Source organism: Equus asinus, chromosome 3 (genome assembly GCF_041296235.1).
Source record: "Equus asinus isolate D_3611 breed Donkey chromosome 3, EquAss-T2T_v2, whole genome shotgun sequence".
Classification (NCBI taxonomy): domain Eukaryota; kingdom Metazoa; phylum Chordata; class Mammalia; order Perissodactyla; family Equidae; genus Equus; species Equus asinus.
The window spans coordinates 68,065,737-68,080,564 of NC_091792.1; the positions used below are offsets into that span (position 1 = coordinate 68,065,737).

At 43.7% G+C, this 14,828-nt stretch overlaps 1 long non-coding RNA gene across 1 annotated transcript; it reads right to left on the reverse strand.

The window, feature by feature from the left end:
* Window positions 1–673: 673 nt before the first annotated feature.
* On the reverse strand, window positions 674–14,042 carry LOC123284452 (uncharacterized). Its single transcript, XR_011502050.1, has 3 exons — window positions 13,813–14,042; window positions 5,434–5,499; window positions 674–1,536 (listed from the first exon to the last, which is right to left on the reverse strand). It is a non-coding gene; the product is annotated as an uncharacterized lncRNA (long non-coding RNA).
* Between the last annotated feature and the right edge of the window lie 786 nt (window positions 14,043–14,828).

Here is a 14,828-nt window from a genome sequence, read left to right on the forward strand (position 1 = left end):
AGGGGATGAAAGCAAAAGGAGGTGACCCTCATCTCGGAAATGGGGATAGGATTCACAGCAGAAAAGACATTTAGCTGGGTCTTGAAGGATGGTTACGAGTTCAGTCACAGCAAAAGGGGGGCTTCTGTGGTGTAGTTTTTTCAAGGAGAGTTCTCATATAGTTGGGGGTTTTTTTATGTTAATGGACTTCTCCACATTTTAAATTCAAATGGGATATTTTTCTCAATATCATTCATTTCTAGCTCCAAATTGCATTTTCCCAAGTTCAGATATGCACCAGACAGCTAACAAATACTAAAAGAGTTGTCACTCCAAGGCCAAAAATGCATTATATTTGCTTTTCTCTGACCTGGCCAACGGAAAAGAGTACATTGATTTTATTGTGATCCTTCATTCTCAGTCTTCTTCTATCAATATCTATTTATGCAGAGAGGCTGTGGACGTATACTACACTATAGTGCAGTGTGTAAGAACTTAGACCTGGAATCTCCATGAACTGAGTTCAAATCCTAGTTCCCCAGCAGTCTCTGTGGCCTTTGGCAAAGTATCTGACATCTTAAATTTTTCACTTATGAAAACATCCCTAGGAGCTAGAGATAAATAATAGGTCCTACTTCCTAGAATGACCGTGAACATGAAGTGAGTTATATATGAAGCACCTAAAACAGTATCTAGCACATTGCAAAATAGTATTTATTGAACACTCAACAAATGTAACTATTGCCATTTACATGAATACTATCACCACCATTTAGATTCTACTCCCACCTCTGACATGAGTCTTGAGATACCATTTTGGATGACGGTTCTTGCTCTTTTTCCTGTTGTAGATCACTAGACATTACTGTTTAATCAAGATTTCATGAATTTGAATGGTAAAATATTGCAACCTACTAAAAATGGCAAATTATAATATATAAACATCTGCATCCCATCACCAAGCTTAAGAAATAAAATAGCACAGAGATAATAGGCTCTTGTGTGTGCCTCCCTGAACCCATACAAATTAACAGTTTAAAGCTAAAATGTTTTGAAAAGCCATGGCTTAAAAGGATAGAATTTCTCAAATTATTTAAATATACTTAAAAAATTTTTTAAATTTCTATCAGCCTTTCAAAAACGGTGTTAAAAAGATCATGGGATGGTCCCTGAATCTGTGGTATAAGAGAAGAAGAAAGGTCAGGCCATCACTCCCCTTGGGCCTCCATGAATGCCGTGAGAGCTGTCAGGGTAACTCTTGAATCAGGGCTTCTCATATTCACTGTGCATACAAACCACCTGGGAATCTCATTAAAATGATTCGGTCCCACTGGGTGAGGCCCACAAGTCTGCGTGTCTGACATGATCCTGGGTGATGCTGATGCTGATGCTGATGCTGATGCTCCACGGAGGATGCTTTGAGTAGCAAGGTCCCAACTGTTTCCACATAACTGAGTCAGTTCCTCAATCCTACAGACCTCCACAGGGCCACCACAAGGATGTTGCTAAATTGCAAGTATGATCATTTCACTTCCTTGCTTTAGTAGCTCCCATTGCCTAGAAGATAAAAATCAAGCATCTTGACTTCAAATTTAAACCCCTAAAAACCTGGGCCCTTCTTTCCAGCATGCACCCTAGATTCTGTCAATGCTAACTTCTCATTCTTCCCCTAAAGGCACCATGATCCTTTCTGCCTCATTACCTTCACACATATCATTCCTTCTAATGAATATTCTTCTCCCCAAACTCCTTTTCATTCGCCAAAGCCCATGTCACCTGGTAGGCCTTTCCCAGCATAGCCAAGCTTGTAGCAAATTGCACTGCAGACTGCTTGCAAGGAAAGAGGACTTAGTCATCCTTGTGTTCCCGGTGCTTAACACAAAGCTGGCATGCACTAAGCATTTGTGAGTGGAGGAAGGAAGGAAGGAAATCTTTCCACCACCACCAACTAATTCATGACTTTTCCTCCAGTAGCATGCTGGGGCCTTAGCAGCAATAGCAGGGTATGCTGGGGAATGGAGGGCATGTTGCCATGGTGAGTAAAGAAACTAATTCTAGGTACCATTTGGGTATCCTTAAGTCTGCCAGCTTGTAACAACACCACATAACTATCCTTCTTTCCAGAACCAGCCCTGATAAACATATACGCTTGTTACTTTCTCCTGGTAAATTGAGCAACAAAAAACTCATCAATAAACATGTTTAGATATTTGCTAAGTCTGTGTAAGACATACTAGAGAGCTGGAACACAGAAGGAATATGACCATCTGTAAGCCAAGTTACACCATGTTTTTGGTATCCTTAGTTATTTTGTCATGTGGTTATTCTTATAATACCCCTCAGTTCACTAATTCTTCTTCTCTGTACTTAAGCTCTGCCATGAACTGTGTTCCCCATGGTCCTTTGATTTTTTTTCACCCTATGCAAGAACATGAGGGCCAGAGTGAGACATTAGCTAAGCCCATCCCACTCTACTGTAAAATCTGAAAGCCAATGCAAATCACTTTATTTTGCAAATAAAGAATTGAAGCCCAATTATTGAATAAGTATCAACTGAGGACATATGTGCTACTTGACCCTGTACCTGGGGGCAGCATGCAGCAGGTTAAGCTGAGAACTCACTAATTCAGACCCTTGCTTACCAATTAAATGCATCTCTGCTCCCCAGTCTCTATTAAGGGATCTGCAGCTTCCAGTTGAGGATAGAATGCTATTTACAACTCTAGCACAATTAAGTGACTCTGCAGGTGTACTCTGCTGTAGGAAAACCAGATACGGTATACGTCCCACAAGAGACTCTCAGTGTTTCCAATGTTTGGTCAAAATCTTGGAACCAATTCCAATGACAGCCTGCTCACTTGTCTTGGGACTTCTTAGAAGAACAATCACTCCAGGCCACAGCCCACTCCTTCCACACTGGTCTGAGCTCCTCTCCTCCCCATCCCCTATTCATTAGGAGACTTCTAGGACTAATTATTTGGAAACCTTGCAGCTTGCTAGTCCCTACATGCCTTATATTGTGGTCATCCAAAGACACCACTCAAGATCCAAGCCTCTCCAACATCTAGCCTCCTCCTGTCTGCACATTCTCATGTTGCTTTATGTCACTTCTCCCTGAGTCAACCTCCCACTGCCCTCTTCCTTCCAAACTCTTCCCATTCCAGGGTAAAAGCAATCTACTGTATCTTCACCCTCTCTTTTAATATCCCCTTCAGTGGTTCCTCAAAGAACATTGTCCATTGCAATCTTCTCAAATGGTTGCTTATTCTTTCAAATCTTAAGGTTGGCGAGTGGAATCTGTGAGCCTCTTTCTCCCAATGCTGCTCCAGACTATAATTCTGCCTCTGTCATAAAAATTCTGACCAACTGAGGCTTAGGCTGCTATGGTCTAAATGTTTGGAGTCCCCGCCCCCCAAAATTCATATATTGAAATTCTGACCCCCAAGGTAATGGTATTAGAAGGTGGGGCCTTTGAAAGGTGATTAGGTCATGAGGGTGGAGCCCTCGTGATGGGATTAGTGTCCTTATAAAAGAGACCAGAGAGGACTTCCTCACCCCTTCTGCCATGTGAGCACAGTAAGAAGATGGTTCACATTGAGCTATGAACCAGGAAGTGGCCCATCACTAGACATCAAATCTGCCAACACCTTGATCTTGAACTACCAGCGTTCAGCACAGTGAGAAACAAATTTCTGTTGTTTATAAGCCACCCAGTCTATGGTATTCTGTTATAGCAGCCCCAAGGGACTAAGACCTGAGCCATCTGGCTATACCACTTTCCTCCTCTCTTTATCACTGTTATCCACCACTAAAATGCCTTGGAATGATATTGACAGGAATTGCCTCTCATTTATTGATGATATGGGTAACAGGCTTATGATTTTCCTTTTCATTCTCAAATCGCGCTCATCAGTCTGAACAAATTCAGTATTCATGGGAATGCTTCATCCAGTGCTCAAACTCTTAATCCCTCCTCAGCTCCACCCCTTAGCCACGCCCTGGAATCAAGAAGTACTCACCAGTGTGGCTGTGTGTGGTTTACTCTACTTGGTCATTACCCGTGTCAGATCAGTTGAATATGTTGAATATTATCCTTTTGGGAAACTGGTACAATTCTGAAATCTTAAATCCAAAATTTCCCCTTCTGACTGCAGCATCCTTTCTCTTACAGCTCTCCCACTCATTTATCTGCACTATACCATTTCTTTAACCTTACTCCCACCCCCAGGCCCTTGACCCTTCTACATTCTCCTGATCTTTCAATCCCTCTCCTCTCATCATCCTCTCCCTGCACAGCCTTGAACCCGTGGTTAATCACTTCAACCATGCAATTGCATTGCCCTCAAATAGCTTGCCCTATCAATCTTCTGTCACACTCAACTGGAAAAATCCCAACCCTGGAGTCTGCCTTCTCAACTGGAGAAAAAAATCATCAAACTATGTACAGATTTGGTTTCACTTATAATTTGTCAGCTTCAAGCTCAATAGGACCCTCACTGCTGCCTGGGAATCTTCTTATCTATCCCTGTTCAGCTCCCTTTTCCACTCTCCATAGCAACAATTAAAACCTCCAATCCATTCAAACCTCCCACCCAACCACCTCTCTTCTAACGCCCCACAGAAAATCTTGCCTCCTACCGCACAGACAAAATAGAAACCATCACATAGAGAATCCTTCGACTCTCTGCCACCATACCCATCCACACCTATCCTTTTGTATTTTTTCTGTCACAAAAGATGCAGAATCTCTCTTCCTGTGTCAGGAGAATGAACCCACCTGAGTTCTAGATCCCAACCATCCCCCCGCCTCACACAGGCTCTCCGGCCTTCAGGGGTTACTCTCTCTCCTACATCAGCGGCCTCTCCCTCTCCGCTCCCTCTCAGAGCCATCTAGTCTTTCGGCTACCACCCTATTTCTCTCGTCTCCTCACAATCAATCTTCCTTAAAGAAATGTCTGCATTTATTTTCTTCATTTCCTCATCTCTCATTCATTCTTTAATTCTTTAGAATCTGGCATCCACGTCCACTGAAATGACTCTACAGTGGTCAAACTACCTCTTGTTGCTAAATCCAAAATCCTTATCTTATGTGATTAATCTGCACCATTTGGCACTAATGAACATTCTGTCCCCGCTAAAAGGCCTTCGCTGACAAAGCTTTTCTTTCTCTAACTGCTCCCTCTCAGTCTCTACCTCCTCTTCCCATCCCTTAAATGTTGGAGTCTCTCAGCTTTCTGTCCTGGCCCCTCTTTTCTTCTCATTCTATGTACTCTCCTTTGGTACTGTCATCTACTCCCACATTTCAGTGCCTGTTTATATGTTAATAACTTCAAAACTCTGATTTCCCTTGAAAACTCTATTGCACTTTAGATCCACATATCCAACTGGCTACCTCAACTCTGATGTATGATAGCCACCAAAAACATAACCCATCTAAAATGGAGTTCTCCAAACCTCCTTCATCCCGAGACTTCTTCCTCTTCAGTGTTCCCAGACTCATTGAACAGCATCTTCATCCACCTGAAATATAGGCACCATCTTTATCTCCTCTCTCCTCAGTCCTCTCAGCAAATAATAACTATGGATTCTCTCTCAGTTATCTCTCTAGTCCATCCATTTATCCATGTTCACATTGCTACTATCTTTTTTTATCTTTTTTTGGCACCTGGGCTAACAACTGTTGCCAATCTTTTTTATTTTTTTTTTTCTGCTTTATCTCCTCCAAGCGCCCCCGTACCTAGTTGTATATCTTAGTTGCAGGTCCTTCTAGTTGTGGGATGTGGGACGCCGCCTCAACGTGGCCTGACGAGCGGTGCCATGTCCGTGCCCAGGATCCGAACCCTGGGCCACCGCAGCAGAGCGTGCGAACTAAACCACTCGGCCACAGAGCCGGCCCGTGCTACTATCTTGATTTACGCCCCATTCTCAAAACCATCCTAAATTTTCTCTCAGATGCCAGGAATACCCTGCCTTCATCCCCAAATCTATTCCCCTCTTCAGGGTCAGAAAACTCTTTCCAGAGGGTAAATTTGATTCTGTCACTCCACTGCTTGAAAACCATCAATGGCAACTGTAAAACATCAGAAAAAGATCCACACTGCTTACTACATAATACAAAATGCTACACAATCTGGTCACTTCTTACTTTTCAGCTTCGTCTCTGGCTAACCAATTCAGCTCCTGTCTATTCTCACTGTGAGCTCCAGCCATGTATGTAGCATATGCAATTACAGTTATTTACCATCCTGTCCTTGACTTTTGTGAATACTATTTCAGTAACAATACAATAAAACTTTGTTAGTACTATTCCGTCTTACTCACACACACACACATACTTCCACACCTGGCTAATGGGTATTCATTTTGGGGAACTCGGTGAAATCCTCCCTTCCTCCAAGAAGCCTTCTGTGATGACCTGAGACACAGTGGGTACCCTTTCTTCCTGCTTCAAAGCTTTTAGTGCTCGCTTCTCTACTGGTGAATTTAAACTGCCTGTTGGCTTTTCTTCCCTCTCTAGACTAAATGTCCTTTGAGAGCCTGGTCAGTGTCTTTTTTTCAAAATCGTATGCCTATTGTCTAGCACAGTGCCTCACACATACTAGGGACTCATTCAATAGATACATGTTGAATTTAATTGAGTGAGAATGTGGCGTATTTAAATTAATTAAAAGGTGGTCATTCTCTTTCCTGAAGATTTTGTCCTGGGACAACAGCAAGACATATGTGAGACACAAGTTGCTCTTAGCATCTATACACATAAACACTCTGGTAAGAAAAGTAACAAAGGAAACAAAAGCAAGTCCCAAAACAACAAATACAATTGACCGTTGCAGACAGAAAAGATTCAATATACGCACATTTTCACTACCTAACCAGAAAAGAATTCGTAAGTAATAATTTCCCGTGTTGACCAGTATTGGAAGAAAACAAAACTCTCAAACACTACTGAAGGGAACACAAAGAACTCGTTTGGGGATATCTTATCCATACCTATACAATGTGCTTAAAGTTTTACAAAACCTTTAAACTAGAAATTCCACAAATAGAAATGTAGCGTTAGAAATAAACATATGTGGGCCGGCCCCGTGGCCGAGTGGTTAAGTTCGTGCATGGCGACCCAGGGTTCAGATCCTGGGCGCGGACATGGCACCGCTCGTCAGGCCACGTTGAAGCGGCGTCCCACATCCTACAACTAGAAGGACCTGCAACTAAGATATACAACTGTGTACAGGGTGGGTTTGGGGAGATAAAGCAGAAAAAAAAAAAAGAGATTGGCAACAGTTGTTAGCACAGGTGCCAATCTTTAAAAAAAAGAAAAAAGAAATAAACATATGCAACACCTTATTATAGAGACATTGATTATAAAAACTTTTCTGTTACCAAATAAATAAAAACTATATACACCATCATAGACTGATTAAAGAAATTGTGGTGAAATAATAGTCATTAAAAAGAATACAAAGCAAGAGCTGGCCCAGTGGTGGTGGTTAAGTTCACACGCTCTGCTTTGGTGGCCCGGGGTTCGTGGGTTTGGATCCCAGGCATTGACCTGTACACTGCTTATCAAGCCATGCTGAGGCAGGCGTCGCACATATAAAGTAGAGGAAGATGGGCATGGATGTCAGCTCAGGGCCCTTCTTCCTCAGCAAAAAGAGGAGGATTGACAGATGTTAGCTCAGGGCTAATCTTCCTCAAAAACAAACAAACAAAAAAAGAATATAAACCATATTTATAGAGACAGGAAAAGGTTCAAAACATGTAAGTGAAAAAAGAACTTAGCAAAATGTACACACAATATGATCTAATTTTTGTAAAAATATGTACATATATCCATACATAAAAGACTAGAAGATTACATAATAAAATGTTGCTAAGTGATTGTCTTTGTCTCATAAAGTTACTTGCCATTTTGGCTTTATTTTGCATTTTGTTTTGAGGGTTTTTTTTGTATTTTCAGTATTTTTTACAATATACTATTTTTATTTTAAGACAAAAATAAAATTTTAAAGAACCCAAATCAAAAAGCAGGCCTTAAACAATTCAGTCACTTAATTACTGTAAAACTACTCTATTTTGACCTTAAAGGATTCAAAATATTGATCCATGTGCTCACCATATATTTTTATAAAAAGGCCTCATGAAAGCAGCAAATTCCCTTGTCATGTCTGACGGCCAGCTGTGTGCAGATCCACCCAGTGACTGTAGTAGTTAAGAGATACGTGTCTGTTCCAAGAAAACTGCTGAATCACACAGCTCAAGGTCAAGAAAATTCACATATCATGCGACATCATTATCCAGCTCCTCCTGAGTGCCAGGCTCTGTACTCACCACAGTCCAGTACTAACAACCCCCTGCACCCCTCTAAAATGATGACAGTAAAGAAATTTTTTCTTATTTTTTTATTGAGTGGAAACCACTACCAGGATACAAATTTGCCGCTCCTTTCCCTATGATGATGAAGCCACACTTTGAGCTGTTTTCCCAAATGGGAAAATAGAGTCATACCTGATCTTTGCCTCCTTCCCACTCTTTCTTTGACTCTGTGACCAAAGGTGACCAATTGCAAGGTAGCTTGCTATGGGGGAGGTTCTGCCTGGCTCAGGAACCAGAGCAAAACCAACTGTCCTGCTTTGGATCAAACCCATTTGTCAGTCCTTGTTATTCTGTTGAACAACAAACTATGCTAATATTCTAATGAACTCTAATCACTTGCCTTGTTCTGCTCTGGAGAGGAGGTAGCAGGCCTGGAAGTAAGGGTTTACAGGACCCAAAGCCACTCTGTGCCAAACTGCCAGAGAAACAAAGCATCCAACCCGCAGATCAGGACATAAGGTTTGACAAGTGAGTTAGGAAGTCAATGAAGAAGGACGGTGGGAATCTGCCTGTCTCATAAAAATCTGGGCTATAAGGTCAGCTCACCCAAAAGGACTACTCCAAAACCATCCCCACCCCATCCATCGTTTAGGAACATTCAGTCCTTAACAACAAGAAATAAAATGGGAAGCCCAGGGCTCAGTGCAGAGAAGTAGAATTAGCAACAGTGCTTTGCTCTAAGGCTTCTGCCAGCTGCAAGTAAGGCCACATTCCCAGCTCTGCTCCACCGCACCTTTCCTGCGAGAGCCCTGCTCTGCCACACACGTCCTTGGCCTCGGGCTCAATGGCTGTGGCGTTAGTGTGTATAATTCTCAGTCCAACTTCTCTTGAACCCTCTGACCCTTCTGGGCCAAAGAAGGCCCATCCTGACCATCTCCACCATCTGTTCCCTTCCCTAACTTACTGCCCCCCTCCCTAGTTCTCCTGGAAGATCAACACATTATGTAACTTAACTGGGTTTCTGAATCTTGTCTGAACAACGGCAGACTCAATATATTCAGATAGTGGAAGTGGTCTCGCTGTAAAATAAATTCATGTGGCCATTTAGCAGCATAGCTGCAGGGGCCTGGCTGAGAGACGGCATCTCCTGCTGCCAAAACCTTGTTTCCCTTTATCTTTCCTTTTGTCCCACTTTCTTTTCATTCAAGGTTAATGTTCCTGGGCTTTTCCAAACAGGTGACTCCAGCTATGTTAATAAAGCAAGGTGTGACAGCATCTTCCAGGACTTCAGATGTCAAACACTGATGGGAAGAGGGAAAAGTACTGTTAAATTATCACATCCTCTTAATAACATTCCAAGGGAGAGGCCACTTATCTTGATTTTAATTTTTCAGTCTCCTTTCATGTCTTCCTCTAAAAATAGAGCTCAAAGAAAGATCACCCATGAAGCACCTATCGGAAAGACTTTACTAACATTTAGTGGGAGCTGGCTGGAGTATGGGGCAGATTAAGGACAAGGACTGGAGGGGGAGAAGTTACAATGTACCTGATGAGAGTAGACTTTATGCTTTGTAAGCCCAGGCACAGTTCATAAACACAGACCTAAACAGATTCAAATTTTAAAGTTATTTGAACAAAGCATGGCCTGAAATTCACCTGTGTTTCCTCTGCAGAAGGAGCTGATCAAGCAAAATGCTTAGAATAGACAACTTAGGGAGAGAATGTTTAGCTTACTTAGGAAATTAAATTGTTTTCAGTCTCCAAAAAAGCTCTGATTTAAAACAAGTCATTCTTACCTGTGGCTTTAAACCTCTGTTGGCCAACATGACAACATTTCCCTTTACATGAAAGTCAGATTTCAGAAACTTCGGTATTGGTCACTGTTGCCAACAGTGAATGATCTATGAACTATCTGTATCAGAAGCACCTGGTGTTCTAGGCAGGTCTAAGCTCCACTCCCCCTTAGCTCTCCACCACCTGAGCCCTTCTCTAACGAAGCTTCTGAATCAGAATCTCTGCTACGGTTCGGAGTTTGAAGTCTAGGAGAAATTCCAGCAAGACATTTCTGACAGGCTGGATGGATATAGGTGGCCAGGTAGACGTTGACCTATAAAAGGCTTGGAACCAGGGACTCAGCTAAAGATAGCCTTGAAGAAGCCTGGACTTCCAGGAGCAGAGACCAAAGTATTGGTACCTGGACAAGGACCAGTAGCACCTTGGGTTACTAAAGAGAAAAGATGGAGCATGATGAGGCTTCTAGATTAAATGTAAGGAAAAAAATTAAGAATTAAAGACCGAGGATAATGATTGCATCTTGTTAGCAGAGGTTCAAGTCCAAAGATGGAAATCCTGGGACAAAGATTGGAACCTAGCAGCAGAGCAGCCGATCAATAAAGATAGAAAGAGCTGTAGTTAGCAGCAAGATGGACATGAAGGGGAGCTAAGGTCTTCTGAGGAAGAGGCTTGTGACAAGGCATCTCGGTTCTAGAGCTGTGACAAGAGTGTCCTCCTGAGCACACAAACGCATCTGGTTAACAAGAGCAAATGAGTACTAATTAAGAGCCCAGGCTACTCCCAACATCAGGCCTCCCTCAACTCAGTGTAAAGCAGAAGTTTCCGTAACAATGTTGTGTTAAATGCACTAGGCCACCGATGGCTAGAATTCAGCATCACAGGGAGAGAACACACGGACAGAAGCACTTGGGAGGGGAAGGAGCTGACGTCACTTTACATCCCCAGGCCAAGTCTTAACAAGGGCAAGAGAATTCATCATTAGCCCAGTGTACAAGCCCCAGCAATCAAGACACTCAAGCCCAGGCTCAGGGGAGCGGGCTCGTCTATAGCGGACGCATTCTCATTGCTCAGCGCTGAGCAATCAGCCAGGCACGAGGGTGGGGCAGAAACGGTGCCTCTCTCTGACTTTCTCGAGCCTAGCTAAGCAAACCAGCATTTCAGGCAGCGTGAAATGACATAAAATCTACATTTTTTGAGAGCATACTGGAGACATTGTGCTAGCTGCTTTCCCATGTAGTATTTAATAGTTCCAACAACACTGAGAAGTAAGTTGTGTTAGCCCCATTTCACAGATGAGAAAGCCAAGGTCCAGAGAAGTGAAGGGACCTGCCCAAGCACCTTTCTGATGATTTCTCATGCTCAAAGCACTAGCCATGTATTTTTCAGAAACTGCTTCTTTTATAGTAGAAAACTTCTTTTACAGTGAAGGAGACTTCACTACTTTATGATGGAAAAAGGGCTTTAGAAGTGAAATGCACACATGCATATACAAACACGCACAACCATAGCCTCAATCTTGTATTTAGTTTAGGGAAATAGAAAAGAATTTCCTGTGGATTTTTTTTTAGTGCACCTCTCTTATTTGACCCAAACTTTGCAAGAAAACCGCTGTGATTAAAACATACATAAAGCCTACATAAGTGTTCCATAAGTACCAGAGCCCGCTCCTACTTTGCACCCAGTTCTGTCCATCACTAAACTGTGCTTTTTCTATAGCACCATTTTGCACCACTCAGTCTTGTTCCTTCTGCCTGAGGCTCCCTCCCCAGCTCTCCCCACTTGTTGGGATGTTACTCAAACGTCAAAGCCCAGTTCAATTCCTACCTCCTATAGGAAACCTTGTGCGAATCATGAGCCTGCGACCCGCTTCCTTCTAATCTTACAGCAAGGAGAGACAAAACTAAGTGGTCAGCACCAAGATAGGTGTTTGAGACCAAAATCAGAGACGGTACAAGGCTAGGCTGCCAGGAAACTAGAAGAGAGGAATCAAAACACAGTTAAAGCAGCCAAAATAGAGCGAGGGCTGGTCCCAAGTCTAATCAGCGGGCAAGGCAATAAAAGACAACAAAACTTTGAAGAAAACCTTGCGGAGGAAGAGCCCCTGAGTCAACCCCAAGCTTGGAGACGGTCAGCGCTAACAGGGAGACCAAGTATGGGAGCAGGTGGCCACCTGGTCATTCCAGAGTCAATCCCGAAGCTGCCTATGAGAACCAGACCTCTTCTGCCACAGAGGCGCTTGTGTCCACCCTCAGAACAAGGGAAGTGGAAGCCAGAATCTGACACCATGATTCCAACCAGGACTGCTCCCCCAGAGGCAGAGAGCGCTCATCTTTACCACATGATTTTGGAAACACAGGGAGTGGCATTTCTAGTCCCCAAAATATCGGCCACCATCACCTCCCTGACGCCGATGCCTGGAATGTCTCTGGTTGCGGAATAGAACTTAATGGCTTCTATCAAGGATGAGGCTTAAGACACTATCAACAAGAGGGAAAAGTAGAGAGTGTTTTCCCCAGGAGCAGAGCGTGAGAGAAAGGAGAGCTTGGCTCCAGAAAGGTCAAAAAACACGGACATCGTGGAAGGTAAACGGGTGTGGAAAGTGGAATAGAAGAAAGCTGGATATTTCCTAGACTCCATTTTACCTTCATCAGTGCTGCTCCAGATGGCCCCTCCCTTCTCATCCGATTGAAACTGGCCTGGGGGAGGGGCGGCAGGAATGGTCAGTGGCCGACACCTGATGGAGGCTTCACGTGAGCCCCTCCTGCTACTACAGAGGACCTAAGATATGCACAACCTCGTGGAGCAGAAAAGACACGCGCGTGAACACCGAGCGCAGTCAGCTGAGAGCAGGCAGGCACGGAGTCTGCAGCCTGGAGATGTCCCTGCGATTCCTGGCTGCCACTGACTTTTCTCTGTGATGTTGGACAAGTGCCAAAACCTCTCTGTACTTTCATTAATTCGTGAACAATATGGCTAATCCTTGTCTCATAAGAATGCTGTGAAAATTAATGAGCTTATTAAAAAACTAAGCAAAACTGATGTCAAAGTCCTTTGTATACCCTAGAGATGCTATAAACACTAGGTGATCTAATTTAAAATACAGATGTGTATTTCCATTTATGTGAGCCAATATAAAAACATTCAGCTTCACAAAGCAATGGCTATTTGATTATTTCAAAAAGAGGGGAGGGTGGGACAGCAAGGTTCCTAAGCTGAGAAAAGAATATCCTCTGAGTAGAGGAAAATTAATGTTGAGTACTTAGTTTAAGACGTAAATATCAATAATCTTTACTCAGGGCTTACTATGTGCAAGGTGCCACGTTAAGCATGTATTATTTCATTTAATCCCCGCAGTAGCCCAATGAAAGCATTCTTACTATTTCCCGTTTCATAGATAAGAAAACAAATTCTAAGAAATTAAGTCAAAAGCCAGGGTTACACACTGAGTCAGTAGCAGAGCCAAGACTCGAACCCCAGGACTGCTCAGTTCCTCACTCATCTGTCTTTCCATTAAACTACACTGCCTCCCCACACACAGAGAGACCCCACAGTAATGTTGGTAGAGTATTAAATGCCAAAAAAAACCCAGAAAACCTGGCAGAGTAGCTAAGGGAGAAGGCTTAGAAATCTAAATGCTCATTAATGCTAAAGCCAATAAATAAGATAATCTCTAAAGTTAACAAATCCATAGGAAAATAACACGTGATGTGTGAAATTCTTCTTTACCTTTGCCCTTCCACTCAGTCCACTCTGGTAATTGCATTTGTGATGTAGGTTTCCACTGGTCCCCCTGTGGAACTGTGGTCCCCGCCTGGGACTCGTCTCCTCCAGCCCTAATATGCTGCATGACCTTGGGCAAGTCACTTCCCTTCTCCATAAAATCCAGTACTACTTAATAAACTTTGACAGAGAGCCACTCAAGCCCAGGCACTGACCTGGTGTTCTCTTCAGCTAACGAGTTGCCCGGCTCTGGGAAAGCACCTCCGAAGTGTGGAGGGTGGTACAATTTGCCTGTGGGTATGAATTACACTTTTCAGTTCAGAGGAGAAGGAGAACTGAAACTGACTCTAACCGGTGCTGAGCTGGTTTCTCATCACACACCTAACAAGCCCTGACTCTAATTTTCCTCTCTCCGCAGCCTGACATCTCAGCAATCTGATGATTAACACACCATTCTCCAAAGGGAGCCATCGCCTCTCGGCCCCAGGGGGAGTTGGTGACCCTGGGCTTCCTCCAGGCCACGTGGTGTCCACCTGTTTCCTCTCTCTCAGCCATGCAGTTCTCAAGACACTGCCTAAAGCCCAGGAGCAGAGAACAACGCAGCCTGTTGCCCCGAGCCCTACAGGTGGAGCTGAATTTAGTCAGCTGTTGAGGGCGGCCCTGCGCTTCTCCCTTTCCAGCCTCCAGAGCCAAGTTAGAGACCACTAGGGCTCCTCCAGGCCAGCTGCGGACTCCGTTTACAGCTCAGCCAGGAAGTATATAATGTTCGGGAGGGAAGGGAAGGCATATCAATTCCCTGAGAAAGGAACTGTAGGGGAGGTCAGAAAACCAGACGTGAGCCTCCATGGAGCACATGTCACCTATGTAACTATCCGAGGCCAGCCTCACACTGAGGAACAATAGGTAGCTGCCACCTGGGGGTCGGACCCTAGGAATACTGAGACGGCTTCTCCCGCTGAATGAAGAAGCTGCCTTCCCCGCCAATTTGCTAATTCCTAAAACGCCGGGCTGCCAGCTCAGCT